The following is an 18,135-nucleotide window of genomic DNA, read 5'->3' on the forward strand; positions in this document are numbered from 1 at the left end:
GCCTCATGGCCAAAAAACCAAAACATGAAAAAAAAGAAGCAGTATTATAACAAATTCAATAGACACTTTAAACATGGTGCACATCAAAAAAAAAAATCTTAAAAAAAAAATCAGTACGGTCAGGAACACATTAAGTTACCACAAGAAAATACTGTTGTTAAGGATTTCAGTGCACGAACTGTGATACTGATATTAAGAATGTTTAAGATGATGGTTAAGTGGTATATTTAGAAATGTTCACGCTAAATAAGCATATCAGAAATGCCCCTAACAAAAATCTCTGCAGCCTTTTGTTTTCTGTTTTTTGTTTGTTTGTTTGTTTTGTTTTTAGGGCCACGCCACACGACTTGCGGGATCTTAGTTCCCTGACCAGGGATTGAACCCAGGTCCCCAGCAGTGGAAGCACCGAGTCCTAACCCCTGGATCGCCAGGGAATTCCCTCTCCAGCTTCTTTATCAAAGAGGAAATGCTTGCCTAGTATTTCTTTTTATTTAGGGATAAGGAGATAACTGTGTTTTTTGCTATAAAAGCTCAGTTCTTGTCCTTTGTCCATGGCATCCAAAGCTGTGTATGTCATTATTCCTTATGAGGCCAATTAATGATCCTCTTTAGCAAATAGATTCTTCTTGCAAATATAAAAGGCTTAAGGGAAGTGGGTGTAAAGAGCCTCACATGACCCGAAAAATAGTTATTTTAATTATCAAACCTTCCAAGCATTAAGGGGCAATCACCTTTATATTAGTCTCTTCTCTGCCATCTGGGCTCCAAACCTTACAAACACAGTTTGCAGAAAAACAAATAAGATAACTGCTCAGTGGACTAGGCCCTTCATTACTTCTACTATGAAATACTTTATAATCTGATTATTTTATGTTAGCATAAGTATTCTCATTCTTTAAAAAAAATGCCAATTAATAAAAAGCGAAAAAAGAATATGCTAATACACACTATGCCTATTGTTGTAAACATGAAGATGGGTAAGACAGGATTCCTTTTAGCAACTCATGATCTCATAGGTAAAATAAACATATAATAAGCTCAAACCAGAATGACAAAGTGCTATGGAGGCACCATGAAGTAATAAACCTACATTTCTTTTAAAACAGTCATTTCCTCCTTCTATTCACTCCCCAGCTATTTGTTGATTTTATAAATATTTGAGTTTGCTTCATGTCCACGCGTTGGCTTTCAACATGATAGACTATGCACAGAAGCAGGATCTAGTCCATACTTTGAAGGAGTTTATGCTCAGAGGAAATGGGTTGCAAAAATAGCTATATTTAAAGAAAGAAATGAATATGGGGAAGGAGAGCTACAAGTTGGTATTGGATCACAAAAGAGGTAAAAAAAAGACTTCAAATTGGATCAGGGAAGATGTTATTAGAGCAATGCTGTTTAAATGGGAGCACGAAGGGCCATTGGGTATCAGTGACCGACATCTTGGGAAGAGTAAGGTTGCAAAAGGAAAGTGGGAGAAAGGCAACACACAGGAAAAATACTTTGAGTACCTGTAGAGTACAAGTGGGAAGAGTAGGAGATTAGAGCCAGATCATCTAGGGCTTTGGAGGCCAAGCCAAGGATAACATGCCAAGCTACCATGTTACCACAGCAGTGCTTTAGGACAAGCTTTAGCCTGCAACAGAACCAACCACTTGGAGGGATTGTGAAAACACAAGTTCCAGCCCCATAGTTACTGATTCAAGAGGTCCAGAGTAGGCTGAGTATTTGTATATTCAATAAGCTCACAAGAGATGCTGGCATTTGAGAACCGCTTCCAAAGAGTTAATCTGGTGATCGCGTGGAGGATGGCTTAGAAAGGGAGAGGGTAGAGATGGAAACACCAGTCAGAAGACAGTTATACCCATCCAGGTGAAATGAGAGACTAAGCTGGAATCAATGGAAATATGATAGTCAGCTATTGTCAAGAGTAGGTATTTTCGAATAAAAGTCAATATGATAGAAAGTGTAATCCTAAATTAACATGACATATTAATGATAGGAGTAACTCCCTTTAAAGTTGTGTGAAAGGTTATCTTTTATTTCTACTAGTAATGAATTGGCCGAGAAAAACAGAACTATACTGGGGAGTGTGTAAATATAAGAATATCCCTTTTAATATTAGAAATTATAATGATATATAGAGATAAAAACTTTGAGCTCATAATCTAGAATTTGATGAGACCACAAAAGGTGGAATCTAATCAATGCCTCTGCCCTCAGAAAAGGTTACCTCCAAAATCTATTGATCTATAGCTGTATATTTAATTTACGAAGATCCTGAAGGTGAGACTCTTAAGAGAGGTGAGGCAGGGTTAGGGGCTCTGGAAGGTTCAAATAGTAATTCCTAAAGTTTGGAGATTAGACCAAAGCTTCTTATTTATTATTATCATTCTAACTTCTACTAGTTATCCCTACTAATTAGATATCTAATAGCTAATTGAGGCAATATTTTCCTTTTACTTTTCCTAGAGATTTATCGTGCAATAAAATACCGTCTATCGAAAGATGTACATTTGAACCACTACCTTTTTTGCAGTTTATGTAAGTTACAAATATAATTGATTATGTTTGCAAATTTTATAAAGCTTAATTTTTTATAAAATTAATTTGTTACTCATTTTGAAAGATGATTAAAATTACCAGTAAAATTTTGTAGCAAATCCTTTTTGTCTCTAGCAAAGATTAGTGTGAGAATTATTACACAGATCAGAGTGAATCATTATAGAGCAGTGGTTCTCACCCAGGGTGATTTTGCACGTAGGTGACATTTAGTAGTGTCTGGAGACATTTTTGCTTGTCAGATCTGTATATGCTACTGACATCTAGTGGACAGAGGCCAGAGATGCTAGTAAACATCCAAGAGTGTACAGGAGAGCCTCCCACAGCAAAGAATTACCCAGCCAAAAATGTCTATAGTGCTGCCTTTCTAGAGAAATAAAGATCACTTAACACAAGTATTTAATGAGCATTTACTATTTTGTATCTAATGCACCACATATATAATCATGAAAGTATAAATCATAACATCTTCCACAGTGAGATTTCTTTAGTGTATGGAGGGAGTAGTGATGTTATGTTTCATCATAGATAAATTAGAATGATTGCCAAAGGATAAATGTTCTGAAAGAATATATATTTTTCTTCTTCTTTTGCTTGTGTCTTTTTTTGTAGAAATCTTGGTTGCAATTTACTTACAGAACTGAACTTTGGAACGTTTCAGGCCCAGCATGGAATGCAGTTTTTCCACAAGTAGTAAGTGAAACAGAAGATGAATAAATGTAAAAAACTGTGTGTAAAAACATCATGCAGTTATTGGTTAGCTGGGTGTAAGCCCGGTATGAACTCAGGAAATTATGTCTTGAGAGCCATTTTTTTTTTTCAAATGAGGAAACTAAGGAACAAAGAGGCCATGAGACTTGTTTAACTCATATATATATGAAACACTCTGCTTTCCATAGTACTTATCTTTGGCATGGGCAATAAAAGGCACCAAGCAAAAACACTCAAAGTCGCATTGTCAAGGAATCCCACTGATGCCTCTCCAATATGCGAATGGCCCATGAAGTTCCACTTTTGAATTTAACTTTGATTCCTGCTTATGTGCAAAGTTCCTAACTGCATAAAATGTATGCAACACAGAGCTGCAAAGAACTAAGTTTAGCACCCACTTCTTCAGGGAGCAAAATGTGTGGGTGCTTCCCCAACATTATTAGCTCTTTTAAATGGTAAAGCAGAAAGAATTCCTGAACACACACCACAGGGCTCTCCCCAGCCACCCAGAACATTGTTTTTCAAAAAGCATATATCTCTGAAGTGAATTATCTGTGACCAATAGGAAACTTTGAGGTATGGAGAAAGACGTTGTTTGTGTTCAGCTGTAGTGTGAAAAATATAAAGAAAATATATTGCTGTAGCCTAATTCAATATACTTTCTTTGCTGACTACTCTTCAATAAGAAATGTGGGTTTCACACCCCTTCAGCTCAAAAATTCTGTGATTTCTCTTGACACAATGAAATGATAGTGGGTACGTTCAATGGCCCGAAGGTGATTTCAGACTCAAGGTAAAGAGAGCTCTTCTACACCTGGCTTTGGAAAAGACTCTCTTACCTGTCTTTTGGGTCAGAAATCCAGTTTTACACAGTTCACACATTTTGGGTTAATGAAGGTGCTGAGGCTGTGTCTGGAACTGGATTAGCAATTCCTACAGATGCCTAGTTTTAGCGGCCTCCTTCCTTTCCCTTGTTAGTTTGCTGATGCCTACCTTGGGGAGAGAGCACCAAGGGTCAGTTGTTCTTTTGCCTGCACACCAGGCTCATGAGGTCCCTTCACAAGGAGGTTTTTGTAGCGTCAGTACAACGTCTTAAGCTCACCACCTTTCCTAAACATCCAGTAACAGCAAGAGTTCCTTATAAGAATCAGAGTTTCACTATAGTTATGTAGGCAACACAGGACAATATATTGTGGAAATAAAGAAAGAAAGAAATCGCAGTTTAAAAATTAATGAATTCATTCAAAAACATTCACTGAGTGCCATGCCCACTGTGTGTCAGCACTGTACAAAATACTGGGGATACAAAGACGCATAGGGCAGGGACTTTGTCCCCAAGAAGCTTTCATACTGGAAGGAGAAAGATGGATGTTGATGGGAAAACATAGATGAGAGCCATTCTAGCATCTATGCAGCAGGGTAACAAGGTGAGGGAGGTGGGTGATGAAGTAGAAAATGGGTGGTAGTTTAGAAAAGATTTGTAATGGAAGAGGCACCAACTTGTTCCTTTTGTATTTGTGTTCCTCTTAAATGACAGAAAAAGGTAGTGAAAGAATCAGAACTATCTGGTGTTGGAAATCAATTAGTACTGTACTCCTAAAACTCGTTCACAGTTACTTTCAAAAGATTGTCACAGTATAGTAAGTCTTTGTTTTGGGCTAAGTCTTTCTAATAGACAAAGCTAATTTGATTCAGGAAACATTTGCCATGGTGAGACATAAGCTTTATTGCATCTCTTTCCAAAGGCAAGCCACCAAGGGAAGACACCACCCTTGAGTTAAGTCATTTTACTACCTATAATGACATATTACTGGGGTGTTTATAATTTTCCTGCATTAAATAAGTTTGGAAAAGGGCCCCAGCTTAGGTGGATTTATCATGAATTAAATGAAGCTTAGGGTTCAGGGCTCCTCACTTGCATAGGTCGCTTCCAAGGTCTTGAGAAGGGTCATAGCGATTTTTGTTTTCATAACTTTACATGTTTTTATTAGATAGGATTTCTCAACGTAGATGAGCTTCAGGCCCCACAAAACCTTGAGTCATCACCGGGTTTCAGGTAATTATAAGTCAGCAGGTTTCTTGAATGAAGCCTCTATGTTATTGACAAATATCAGGTGAAGTAGTTAGCAGTGTGGTAGTCTATTTTAAATCCGAAATCTACTTCAAAAATGAGCCAAGAGCTTACTAATTCATAAAGTACCACTTTTTGAATGTTGGTAGTAATCATATCTCTTTCAGATAAAATCAGGAGTGAAATATATTATGGAAAACCAGCAGTGGTTGATAACCCTAAATGTTAAGTATACTTTTTTTTTCTGACTTTAAAGTGTTTCTCCTTCATTCACCTATGCAGGTGCAGACTGATGGCTTATTTTTAAAATTCTTTTAGTCACTTCTTTGGTTCTAACAATACAAGCTCCTAGATTTTAGAAACTGAAGGGCTCTACAATGTACAAAGGCTATATAACTTAACGAGACAGAGAACATTCACATGCTGCCTTGTCTGTGGTACATCAATATTGTACCAAGAACATAAGGACTAAGAGAGAATAAGAGGAAAATCAAAGCCTTATCCCTATTAAATTATTTACCCCATTGTTGAGAATATCAATGAGGGAGGTGTGGCCACACTATGAAGGCAAATTGAGCTGTCATCACAGAGCAACCCTAATGCTCCCCCAGTCAACTATCATTGGTTTCCTTTAGATAGCTATGTACACACAAAAGCTGACACACTTCAGGGTGCTGTCATCACTTTTTGCTATGTACTAGAATCCTGGCAGCTTCTCAGATTTAGAAAGGTATAAACACTCAAAACAAAAAGACTTGGGTCTGCCCTTTGGGGTGATTCAGGGTGGCTGTTTTATTTGTAATAGTTCAAAATTTTGAGATTGTCACACCTAGCAACTACTATGCTTTTCTTCTCCCAGCTGCCTCTTATTCTTCCCACCTGTAGTATTTTCTCCCATTCTATATGTTTTTTCACTTGCTTGATAGTGTCCTTTGGAGCACAAACTTTATAAATTTTATAAAATCCCATTCATGTATTTTTCCTTTGGTTCTTTGTGCTTCTGGTATAATATCTAAGAAACTGTTGTCTAAAGCAAGGTCATAAAGATTTACTCCTGTGTTTTCTTCTAAGAGTTTTATAGCTTTAGCTCTTACGTTTGGATATTTGATCCATTTGGAGTTAATTTTCATATATGGTGTGAAGTGTAGGAGTCCAGCTTCATTATTTTGTGTGTGGATGTGCAGTTGTCCCAGGATCATTTGAAAAGACTGTTCTCTCCACATGGAATTGTTTTGGCATGCTTGTTGAAAATCAATAGACCATATATATGAGGGTTTATTTCTATAATGTCTGTTCTGTTCCATTAATTTACATGTCTGTTCTTATTCCAGTACCACACTGTGATTGCAGTAGCTTTGAACGGAGTTTTGAAACCAGGATGTGTGAGTCCTCCCGCTTTGTTCTTTACCAACATTGTTTTGGTGATTCTGTTTCCTTGAATTGCCATATGAATTTTAGAATTAGCTTGGCAATTTCTGGAAAGAAATCAGCTGGGATTTTGATAGGAATTGCAGTGGAACCATAGGTCGATTTGGGAAGTAGTGACATTTTAATAAGATTATCTTCCAGTCCATGAATCCAGCATGTCTTTATATTTATTTAGATCCTTTTCAATTTCTTTCAACAGTTTTGTACTTTTCAGTGTGAATCTTGCACTTAACTTGGTTAAAGTTTTCCCTAAGTATTTTATGTCTTTTGATGCTGTTACACATGGAATTGCTTTCTTAATTTCATTTTTGGATTACTCATTGCTGGTGTGTAGATATAATATTGATCTTATATCCCACAGCCTTCCTGAATTCATTTATTAATGCTAACAGTTATTTTCCTACATTCCCAGGAATATATCTTGTGGTCTTCCAGTTTCCCAGGAATACATTGGAACATTTAAGAGCCTCTGTGGACATCTCATGTCTCAGCTTTTCTTTTTAAGCTTTTTCGCTGGGCTGTTTTTTGCCCCAAACTGTTATCCATTTCCTCATGCAACTGTCATGTTAAAATATTTGCTTGCAAATGTTTTCCAGTAATGCCACCTGAGAAGCGGCTTTTCTCACTAGACAGCTCTCAGTCAGGTCACAGGCAAGCCTTTCAAGTGAGGTCTTCCAGGGACCACAAGACATGTAAAACAATGATAGTTCTTTGGGAATGAGGCTTTGAAGGCCATCCCAGTCCATGCTTCTCCTTCTGGTACCAGGGATGTGGACTGTTTTTCAAGGCTACTACTGGCATGGAGATCAAAGGTCAAGGACAAGTTCAGGCAACACAGATCTTATTGTTCTTACAGAAATTAATTTGTTTTCCTTGAATAAATTGCTCCCCAATGTGCAGCAACCTGTTGGTTAAATTTCCAGAGTTCAGAAGAAGTTGATTCTGACCATTTTTGCCAGTTTTATTGTTGTTGTTGTTGTTGTTATTGGTATTGTTGCTTCTATGGAGGGATGAATTATCAGATGTCCTTCCTCCATCATTTTTACTGATTTTCCTGCAATGTTTTTTAAAATCTCTGAAGTCTCAATGACCATAGGCTAATTAAATATTTGTCATGGGAGATGATTAAGGAAAAAATAAAAAGAGAAATAAATAAAAAAACAAAATGAGAAAATATAATTCTCTTAGAGGCTTTCCCAGATGGGTAGATGAAGTTTGAAAAGGTATTTCTATATTTAGTGCTCTCAAAATTAAGGTTCAAGTAACAGGTGTTTAAAACACGCCCACTTTTTTTTTCATTCAGGTTAAACACAGGCTTTAGAGTCAGAACTGAGTTCAAATTCCATCTCTGCTTCTTACTAGCTTGATGACTTAGGACAAGTTATGAAACTTCTCTGTGCCTCAGTTTCCTCATTTGTACAATGGGGTAATATATCTATCACATAAGGTTACTGTGAGGATTAACTGTTAAATGCTGATCACAGATGCCTGGCAACCCAAAAGATATTAGTTTTGATAGTTATCTTTCTAATATTCTGGAAAAATACGTTAATAATTCTTGAGTAGAGTTAACCTAAAGTCAGATATTCTTTTCTTTCTTCCTGTTTCTTTTGGGTTTTTTTTCCCCCTTATTTGTTTTAAAGAATTAAGAAAAAAAAAAGAAAGAAAGTACTAAGAAGGAAATCCATCCCAGCATTTTGGAATAAAATTTTGCTCCCCAAAATTAATTTGTTTATTTTATTGATATATAAACAAAATGTTATTTATTTATTCGGCAAACATTTAGTAAATACCTAGTAAATATTAGGCACTGTGTCAGGCAGAGGAATAATAATGACAATAAAGTGTGATCCCTGCTCTCATGTTGCTGACAGTCTAAGAAACTGACAAGTAAACAGGTGATTACATACACAGTAACAAAGGCTGTGATACACGTATACACATGGGAGTATGTGATGGGAGTATGGCTTTCACCTGTTCCTCTTGGATTTATCTCTTCTTCTTAGGCTCCAGAACCAAGGAATTAGCCCTATTTTTGTCTTTAACTGGGTAGTTTAAATCATTAAATTAAAAAAAAATCGTAGAGATGAAAGAAGAACGCCTTGAATTATGGAGGACACTAGAAATAGTACTTTTTTACAGAGCGAGGGCTTCCTACCAGCATAGGCACTTTGATGGTTTTGAACCTGAAAAGTTCTTTGGCATGTTTTTTCTTTGCTAGCCACTTTTTTTCTATGTTTTTCTTTGTTTCTTTTCTCCACTTTATCATTTAGAGACCTGGGTGGTTCCCAATGAAAGAGTGTTTTAAAGATTCTAATGGTGATTTATAGGTAAAGTGAGAAAATGGGTTTTTTTTGACCTTCAAGTTCCATACCAGAAAAAATGAATATAAGCTTTCATGGCAGTAATTGAAAATGCAGATAATTTTAATTCCATTCCATTTTTCAGAATTCTCAATTGTAATCCTTTGACAACAGTTGAAGATTCTTATCTTTTTAAATTGCCAGCATTAAAATATTTGTAAGTATTGCAACACTTTCATGGCTCAAAATATAATTTCTGCTCTTTTTTACTTTCGTCAGAGATTGAGTATTTTGCCTAAAAAGTCATAATTTAGATTTTAACTGGGTTATTGAAAATAAGAGTTATTGGCAAACAAAAGGATTAAGAAAGAACATATACGGGTAAGACAGCCAGCAGAGAATGAGGACAGTGTTGAAGAACACATATAGTTATGGAAGATGTAGATGCGTGTAGGAATATTATTTATCCCAGAAAGCAAAAAGGAATAAGGGGTACATTATTGTTTTTAAATGAGTGACCAAAGAGGTAGATGCAATTGAAAATGAGAAGTTCGGATAATAAAAAATGATTTTGCTGTTCAGCACCATGGTCATTCATTTGATGATGCAAATTTAAATTTCTTCAGTAAGAGTTCTTTAGAATTATCATCTATGGCATGTCAGAAGCCAGAATTGAAGTAATCACATGTTAAGTATCTTCTTAAGTTTAGAATTTTTGTCTTTGGGTTTTATATCATGCATGTTTGGGCTTCTCCTTCAGAGACATGGGAACAACACAAGTGTCACAACAATTGAGGGCATCCTCATGATGACCCTTGAATTGGAAAAACTGTAAGTTGATTTTTCTGACATTTATTTTCACTCAATTGTTTTTTTAGGTTTGTTTTATTATTTTCTTAAGTCAGGTTTATTTATGTATAATTTTCATTTCACAAAATTCACTATTTTTAAATATACAGTGTGATGTGTTTTGACAAAAGTACACTTCTGTAGCCACCACCACATTTGAGGTAAAGAAAACTTCTGCACTCCCAGAAGACCCCTCATGTCCCTTTGTAGTCAATCCATCCTCCTCCCACTACCAGCCCCTGGCAACCAACAATCGGATTTTTGTCCATATAATGTTGTCTTTTCTAGAATATCTTATAACTGAAAGCATGTGTTATATAGCCTTTTGTTTTTGGCTTCTTTCACTTACCAGTCTGTTTGGAGATTCATCTGTTTTGCTGCACCTGTCAGTAGTTCATTCCTTTTTATTGCTGAGTAGTATTCTAGTTGTGTGGATACACAGTTTGTTTACATATTCATCGTTTGATGCACATTTGAGTTTTTTCTAGTTTTCTGGCTATTATGAACAAAGCCTCTGAAAACACTCACATGTGTGTGTGAACATATGTTCTGTGCGATCATATGTTTTCATTTCTTTGGGGTAAAATACCTAAGGGTGGGATTGCTTCATCATATGCTAAGTGCATATTTAACTTTTTCAGAAACTGCTGAACAGTTTTCTAAAGTGCCTGTGCCATTTTGCTTTCCCGCTAGCAGTCTATGAGAGTTGCAGTTTCTCCACATTGTCAACTGATCCTTATATATGTTTTTTTAAAAAAAATTAGCATTTCTAGAATGTGTGTAGTTGCATCTCGTGTTTTTTGCCACATTTTGCATTTCTGTAATAGCTGATGATGTTGAGTGTCTATTCATGTGCAAACATCTTTTTAAATGAACTGTCTGTTCAAATCCATTTTTTAATTGGATATTTATATTGAGTTTTAAGAGTGCTTTATATAAAAAGCAATGGAAAAAGTCCTTTCTCTCAGATATTTGTTTAGTAAATATCTTCTCCCAGATTGTGACTTATCTTCATTGTATTAAAGTGTCTCTGAAGACTAGAAGTTTGAAATTTTTGATGAACTCTAATTTAGCAATTTTTCTTTTTTTCATATTTATTTAATTTATTTCTTTGCTTGTGCTGTGTCTTAGTTGTGTCAGATGGACTCCTTAGTTGCGGCTCATGGGCTTCTTAGTTGTGGCATGTGAACTCTTAGTTGCGGCATGCATGTGGGATCTAGTTGCCTGATCAGGGATTGAACCTGGGCCCCCTGCATTGGGAATGCGGAGTCTTAACCACCAGGGAAGTCCCTTAGCAATTTTTCTTAGATGGTTTGTGCTTTTTTGTGTCTTATCTAAGAAATCTTTGTCTGAGACCCCATTGTCTAACCCCAAATCACAACGATTTTCTCCTATGTTTTCTTCCGGAAGTTGTATAGTTCCATTTAGGTCTATGATTCATTTTGAGTTAACTTTCATATATGTTTTGAGGGAAGGGTCAACTTTCATTTTTTTGCAGTTTAAAAATCTATTTCTGTAGGACCCTATTGTGACAGCTTATTACACAACTTACTGCACCTTAAATTGTGCCATCATCCCTCCAATATGACAAGCGAATAGAAACTTTCTGTTATGCCAAGGCTAGTTAAGGGGATTGCATGAGATTAGTATGTGGAAAGGGTCCTGCATTTAGCACTCTATTCCAACCATCTTAGGTCAGCTGACAAATGAGTGTCTTCACCACGCCTTCACACATTGGTCACTGCTCTAGCCTCATCTTCCTCAGCCTCCCACAACATCTGCCACAATTGCGATCCCTCTCTTGTCAGGTAGATGCCCTCCTCTCTGGATATTAAAACTTATTTCCCTATGTAACTACAATACTGTTAACACACAGTATTGAAGAAATTAAATTCCTACACAATAATATTACCTAATAAAGACTTGCTATTCAAATTTCCCCAATTGTCTCTCTCATATAATATCATTTCTTTTAACAGCTTTTTGAGGTATAATTGACATACTGTAATCTGTTTTCACACACACACATACATACACACCATGAAGACATCACCAAAATCAAAATGTCCATCACCTCAGAAAGTTTCTTAATGTCTCTTTATAATTCTTCCTTCCTATCATTCCTTGCCCTTCCCAATCGCCATGCAACCATTGATCTGCATTCTGTTTGCATTTTCTAGAATTTTATGTAAATAGAATCATACACTGTATACTTTTTTCTAACTGGCTTCTAACTCAGCATGATTATTTTAATCTTCATCCATATTGATGTATATATCAGTAATTCATTTCTGTTTATTGCTGAATAGTATTCCATTATATGGATGTACTCCAATTTATCTATTCACCATTGATGTACACGTGAGTTGTTTCAGTCTTTGTCTATAACAGATAATATTGCTATGAATATTTGTTTACAAGTCTTTGTATGGATGTATACTTCCATTTCTCTTGGGTAAATACCTGCAAGTAGAATGGCTGGATCATTGGTAAGTGTATGTTTTATTTTTTAAAACATACCTGTTTTCCATACCGTTCTGATCATTTTACATCTCTACCAGCAGTGTATGAGAATTGCATTTTCTTCACGTTGCGGCCAACACTTGCTATGCTCAGTATTTTTAATTTTAGATAGTTTAATAGGTGTGTAGTTGTATTTCACTGTAGCATCCCTCATGATTAATCATGTCAAACAACTATTCATATGCTTATTTTCCATGTGTATATCTTTGAATCTTTAATCTATATTTTTCTGGAGTTTTGAGAGTTCTTTATATATTCTGGAAATTAGTCCTTTATCCAATATACAAGTGGCTAAGTATTTTCTCCCATTCTGTGACTCATCTTTTCGTTCTCTCAGGAGTGTCTTTTGCAGGGCAGAAATTTTTAATTTTGACGGTGTCTAATTTATCTATGTTTTTCTTTTATGCATTATGTTTCTGGTGTTGTATCTAAGAAATTTTGCCTAACTCAAGGTCATAAAATTTTTCACCTGTTTTCTTCTAGAAGTTTTATGTTTTACATTTAGATCTCTGAACCAATTTCAGTTCATTTCTGTATATGGTTTGGATGGAAGTTATTATTTTGTTTGTTTTGTTTTGCACCTGGATATTCAATTGTTCCAGCATCATTTGTTGAAAAGACTATCGTTTCTCCACTTAAATGCCTTTGAACCTGAAAATCAGTTGTCCACATCTCTCTACTTTTGAACTTTCCATTCTGTTCCTTTCATTTTTTTTGTCTATCTTTACCCTACTATTACAATGTCTTGAAAGTGTAGCTTCATAACCCTTGAAATCAGTTACTGTTAGTTCTTCAACTTTGTTCTTTTTCAACGTTGTTTTAGTTATTCTAAATTTTATTTCCATATGAATTTTAGAATTAGCTTGTCAATTTCTATAGAAAAGCCTACTGGGATTTTGATCTATAAATCAATTTGGGGAGAATTGATGTGTTAACAATATTGAATCTTCTGATCCATGAATACATTATATCTCTCCATTTATTTAGGTCTTCCTTAATTTCCCCCAGCAATATTTTTCAGTTTTCAGTGTGCAAGTCTTTTACATCTTTTGTCAGATTTATTTAAGTATTTTATATGTTTGATTCTATTATAAGTAGTATTTTAAAAGTTTGATCTCTGATTGTTTGTTGAGATAAATTAATCTTTTTGTATGTTGATCTTGTACCCTGCAAACTTGATAAACTCATTTATTAGTTCCAGTAGCAATTTTGTAGATTCTATCAGGTTTTCTACATAATCATGTTATCTGCAAATAAAGATAGTTCCCCTTCTTCCTTTCCATTCTGAATATGGCTTATTTTATGTTGCCCTATTGCACTGGCTAGAACCTTCAGTGCAATGTCAAATAGAAGTAATGAGAGTAGACATCCTTGCTTTTGTCCTGATCCTGGAGAGAAAGTACTTTGTCCTTCACCATTAAATATGATGTTAGGTTTTTTTGTAGAAGTCATTTATCAAGTTCAGGAAGTCTCTTTCCATTCCTATTCTACTGAGGGTTTTTTTTTCTGTAATCAGGAATGGATGTTAGATTCTCTTTTCTTGTATCTATTGCAATGATTATGTGATTTTTGCCTTCTTTTCTTAATTTGTTTATTTATTTTTGGCTGCATTGGGTCTTCATTGCTGCATGCAGGCTTTCTCTGGTTGTGGCGAGCAGGGACTAAACTCCGTTGCAGTATGCCGGCTTTTCATTGCGGTGGCTTCTCTTGTTGCAGAGCACAGGCTCTAGGTGAACAGGCTTCACTAGTTGTGGCACATGGGCTCAGTATTTGTGGCTCACAGGCTCTAGAGCACAGGCTCAGTAGCTGTGGTGCACGGGCTTAGGTGCTCTGTGGCATGTGGGATCTTCCTGGACCAGGGCTGAAACCCATGTCCCCTGCACTGGCAGGTGGATTCTTAACCACTGCCCCACCAGAGATGTCCAGATTTTTCTTTTTTATAGTGTACTAAGTTGGGTAAATTGATTTTCAACTATTAAACCAACCTTTCTTTCCTGAGATAAACCCCACTTGGTCATGATGTTTCATCTTTTTATATATTACTGGATTTGATATGCTAAAATTTTATTAAGAATTTTTGTCTCTATGTTCATTTGAGATATTGGCCTATAGTTTTCTTGTAATGTCATTGTCTAATTTTGATACGGTGAAAGTTGGCCTTATAAAAAAGTTGGGAAATATTCCCTTCTCTTCAACTTTCTGGTAAAGTTTTTGCAGCACTGGCATTATTTTATTCCTTAAATGTTCAGTAGAATTTACCAGTTAAGCCACCTGGACTTGAAGCTTTCTTTGTTGGAAGGCTTTAAACTGCACATTCAATTTCTTTAATACCTTTATTCTTTAATAAACTTTAGTAGTGCATGTCTTTCAGGGAATTTTTCCATTTCATCTTGAATTTATTGGTATAAAGTATTCTATAATATTCTCATTATCCTTTTAATATCTATAGTGTTTTTCTGTTTTCCATTTTATTTATTTCTACCTTGAGCTTTATTGTGTTCTTTCTTCTCTTACTCTGTGATTAACTTGCTCTCGTTTTCCCAGATTAAGGTGGATGTTGAGGAAGCTGAGTACAGCGTTAGCAATATCCCACATGTTGACATATTATGTTTTCAGTTTCAGTGAGTTCAAAATAGTTTCTGATTTCCCTTTTGATTTCTTCTTTGACCACAAAGTTATTCAGAAGTGTGTTGTTTAGTTTCCAAATATTTGGAGCTTTTTCAGATTTGTTAATTTCTAATTTATTTCCATTGTGTTCAGAGACATATATTAAATGACTAAAATCCTTTAAAAATTTTTGTAAGTATTTTTTAAAATTTATTATTTTGCTGCATTGGGTCTTTGTTGCTTCGCCTTGGCTTTCTCTAGTTGTGGCAAGCAGGGGCTGCTCTTCGTTGCAGTGCGTTGGCTTCTCATTGGATAACTTCTCTTGTTACAGAGCACAGGCTCCAGGTGCGTGGGCTTCAGTAGTTGTGGCACACAGGCTTTAGAGTGCAGGCTCAGTAGTTGCTGGCTACGGACTCAGTTGCTCCACAGCATGTGGGAGCTTCCCGGACCAGGGATCAAACCTGTGTCCCCTGCATTGGCAGGCACATTCTTAACCACTGAACCACCAGGGAAGTCCCTATTCCTGTATTCTTAATCTTTGTGTAGATCCATATTCCAATCTGGTGTCATTTTCCTTCTGCTTAAAAATCTTATTTTAAAATTTCTTATAGTGAAATTCTACTAGTAATGAATTCTTTCAGCTTTTGTATGTCTGAGATAGTCTTTATTTTGCTTTGGCTTTGACAGATCTGGGTATAGAATTCTAGCTTGATAGAATTCAGTTCACTACTTTAAAGATGTTACTCCACTGAGATCTCATTTACGTTGTTTCCAACAGAAATTCTGCTGTCATTGTTTTCTTTCTTCCTCTGCATGTATTGTGTAGTTTTTTTCTCTGGCTGCTTTTAAATTTTTCTCTTTATTGCTGGTTTTGAGCAATTTGATTATTTTTTGTGCCTTTGTGTAGTTTTGTCCATGTTTCTTATGCTTAAATTTCATTGATCTTCTTGAGTTTGTGGCTTTATAGTGTTTACCAATTTGGGAAAATTATGGCTATTATTTCTTCAAATGTTTGTATTTCTCCTCTCCTTCATAGACTCTAAGTACACATGTATTAGGCGACTTGAAGTTGTTGCACAGCTTACTGATGCTCTATTCATTTTTGTTGTTGTTTTGTTTTGTTACTCTTTTTGTTTCATTTTGGATAGTTTCTATTACTATGCCTTAATGCTCACTTACCGTTTCTTCTGCAGTGTCTAATCTCCCATTAAGCTCGTTCAATATCTTTTTCATTTACACATGGTTTTTAACCTCTAGAAGCTCAATTTGGGCCTGTTTTACATTTTCCACGCCTATACTTAACATTTTCAGTGTATAGTCTGGGTTTTTTTAACATGTGAAATACAGTTATAATAACTTTACTTCAGGTATAATAACTTTTTAAATGTTCTTTTCTGCAAATTCTAACATCTGTATAGATTATGGGTTAGTGTTGATTGATTGCCTTTTCTCCTCACTATGGGGCATATTTTCCTACTTCTTTGCATGCTTGACAATTTTTCATATGATCCCCGATATTGTGAGTTGTAGTTTCTTGTGTGATATATATATTTATATTCCTGTAAAATGCTTGGCCTTTGTTTTGGGTGAAAATAAGTTACTCAAAACAATTTTATTCTTTTAGGCCTAGCTTTTAAGATTCATTGGGTAGGATTCCAAGTAGCCTTTAGTCTGGAGCTCATTATTTGCAACTACTGAGATAAGTCCTTTCTGAGTATCATGAGGGTTTCCAGTCTGACTTGTAGGAACAGCTGTTATTCCTACAACCCTGTGTGATATCCAGTTATTCTTATTATTAATCCTTTCATGTGGTTCTTTTCCTGGCATCAAGTAATTCCTCCCACAAATGTACTGACAAATACTTTGTTGAATTCTCAAGAGATCCCTCTGCATATCTCCAGAGTTCTTTGTCTGTGCACTTCTTTTCTGTCTGGTAGTCTGCTTTGTGAACTCTAGTTACCTTGGTTTTCCCAGACTGTCAGCTCCATTTCCTCAGTCAGGGAGTCCACCAGGCTCTGCCTGGACTTCTCTTTCCTGTACGATGACCAGGGCACTCTCTCAGAGAAGTAAGTTAGGGCAATTATAGGGATCACTTCATTTATTTCCCATTTCCTGGGGATCACTGAACTTTTATTGCCTGAGGTCCAGTTTCTTGAAAACTGTTATTTCGTATATTCTTTCTGATGTTTTCATTGTTTCAGGTGGGAGGTTAAATTGGTCCTTGTAACTTCATCTTGACCAGAAGCCAATAACATTCTTTAAGTCTGTTTTGTTTTGATACAGGGTCCAATTAAAGATTAGGCATTGCATGTCATGCCTTTGTTTCCTTTAATCTGGAATATTTCTCTACCACATTTTTTTTTTGGTCTTTTATGACATTGGCGTTTTTGAAGAATCTAAGCCAGTTGTCGTGAAATTGCCCCACAATCAGTATTTGTCTGTTTCATCATTAGATTCAAAGTAAATATTTTGGAGAAGAATACTATATAGGTGATGTATTCTTCATACTTCATCACTTCAGGTGTCCCAGGACTAAGTTTGATCACTTAATTAAGGTGGTATCTTCCATATCTCTCCATTGTAAAGTTATTTTTCCCCTTGGTAATTGATAAATCATATGTGGGTTGATACTTTGGGATCAGTGAAGATCGTACTTTCAAACAACTCTTCATCCAACTGTGCATGAATGATAATCCTAGTGTGAATCGATTATTACATTGATAGATGCAAAATGACACTATCCTGATACTGTCTTTCCTTTTGCATTTATTAGCTGACATTATTCTATAAAGAAGAGCTCCCCCACTTTTCATTTTGAGTATCACTATGAACTCATGTGCTTTTTTTTTCAATTAACTATGTTATACCTTATTATAATGATAAAGTTATTCTTTCGAATGTTCCTTTTGTCCAGATTTGGCCAATGCGATCTCTGTTATTGTTTAACCACACGATGCTCTTTTATGACTAGAATAATTTCTAATATATTACTGCTCACAAATAGGACCTGAGAAAGGGACTCCAGAAGGTGCGGTCTTATTCAGACTCTTCTTAGAAGTCTGCCTTCTTCCTGTGTACTCTCAA

General features: G+C 35.7%; 1 pseudogene; it reads left to right on the plus strand.

The window, feature by feature from the left end:
* LOC111171843 (uncharacterized) overlaps positions 1–18,135 on the plus strand; it is a 114,795-nt pseudogene that overhangs the window by 26,849 nt on the left and 69,811 nt on the right.

The sequence above is a fragment of the Delphinapterus leucas genome, chromosome 2, assembly GCF_059928025.1.
Source record: "Delphinapterus leucas isolate spDelLeu-1000000601 "Yukka" chromosome 2, BTC_Dleu_Yukka2, whole genome shotgun sequence".
Classification (NCBI taxonomy): Eukaryota; Metazoa; Chordata; class Mammalia; order Artiodactyla; family Monodontidae; genus Delphinapterus; species Delphinapterus leucas.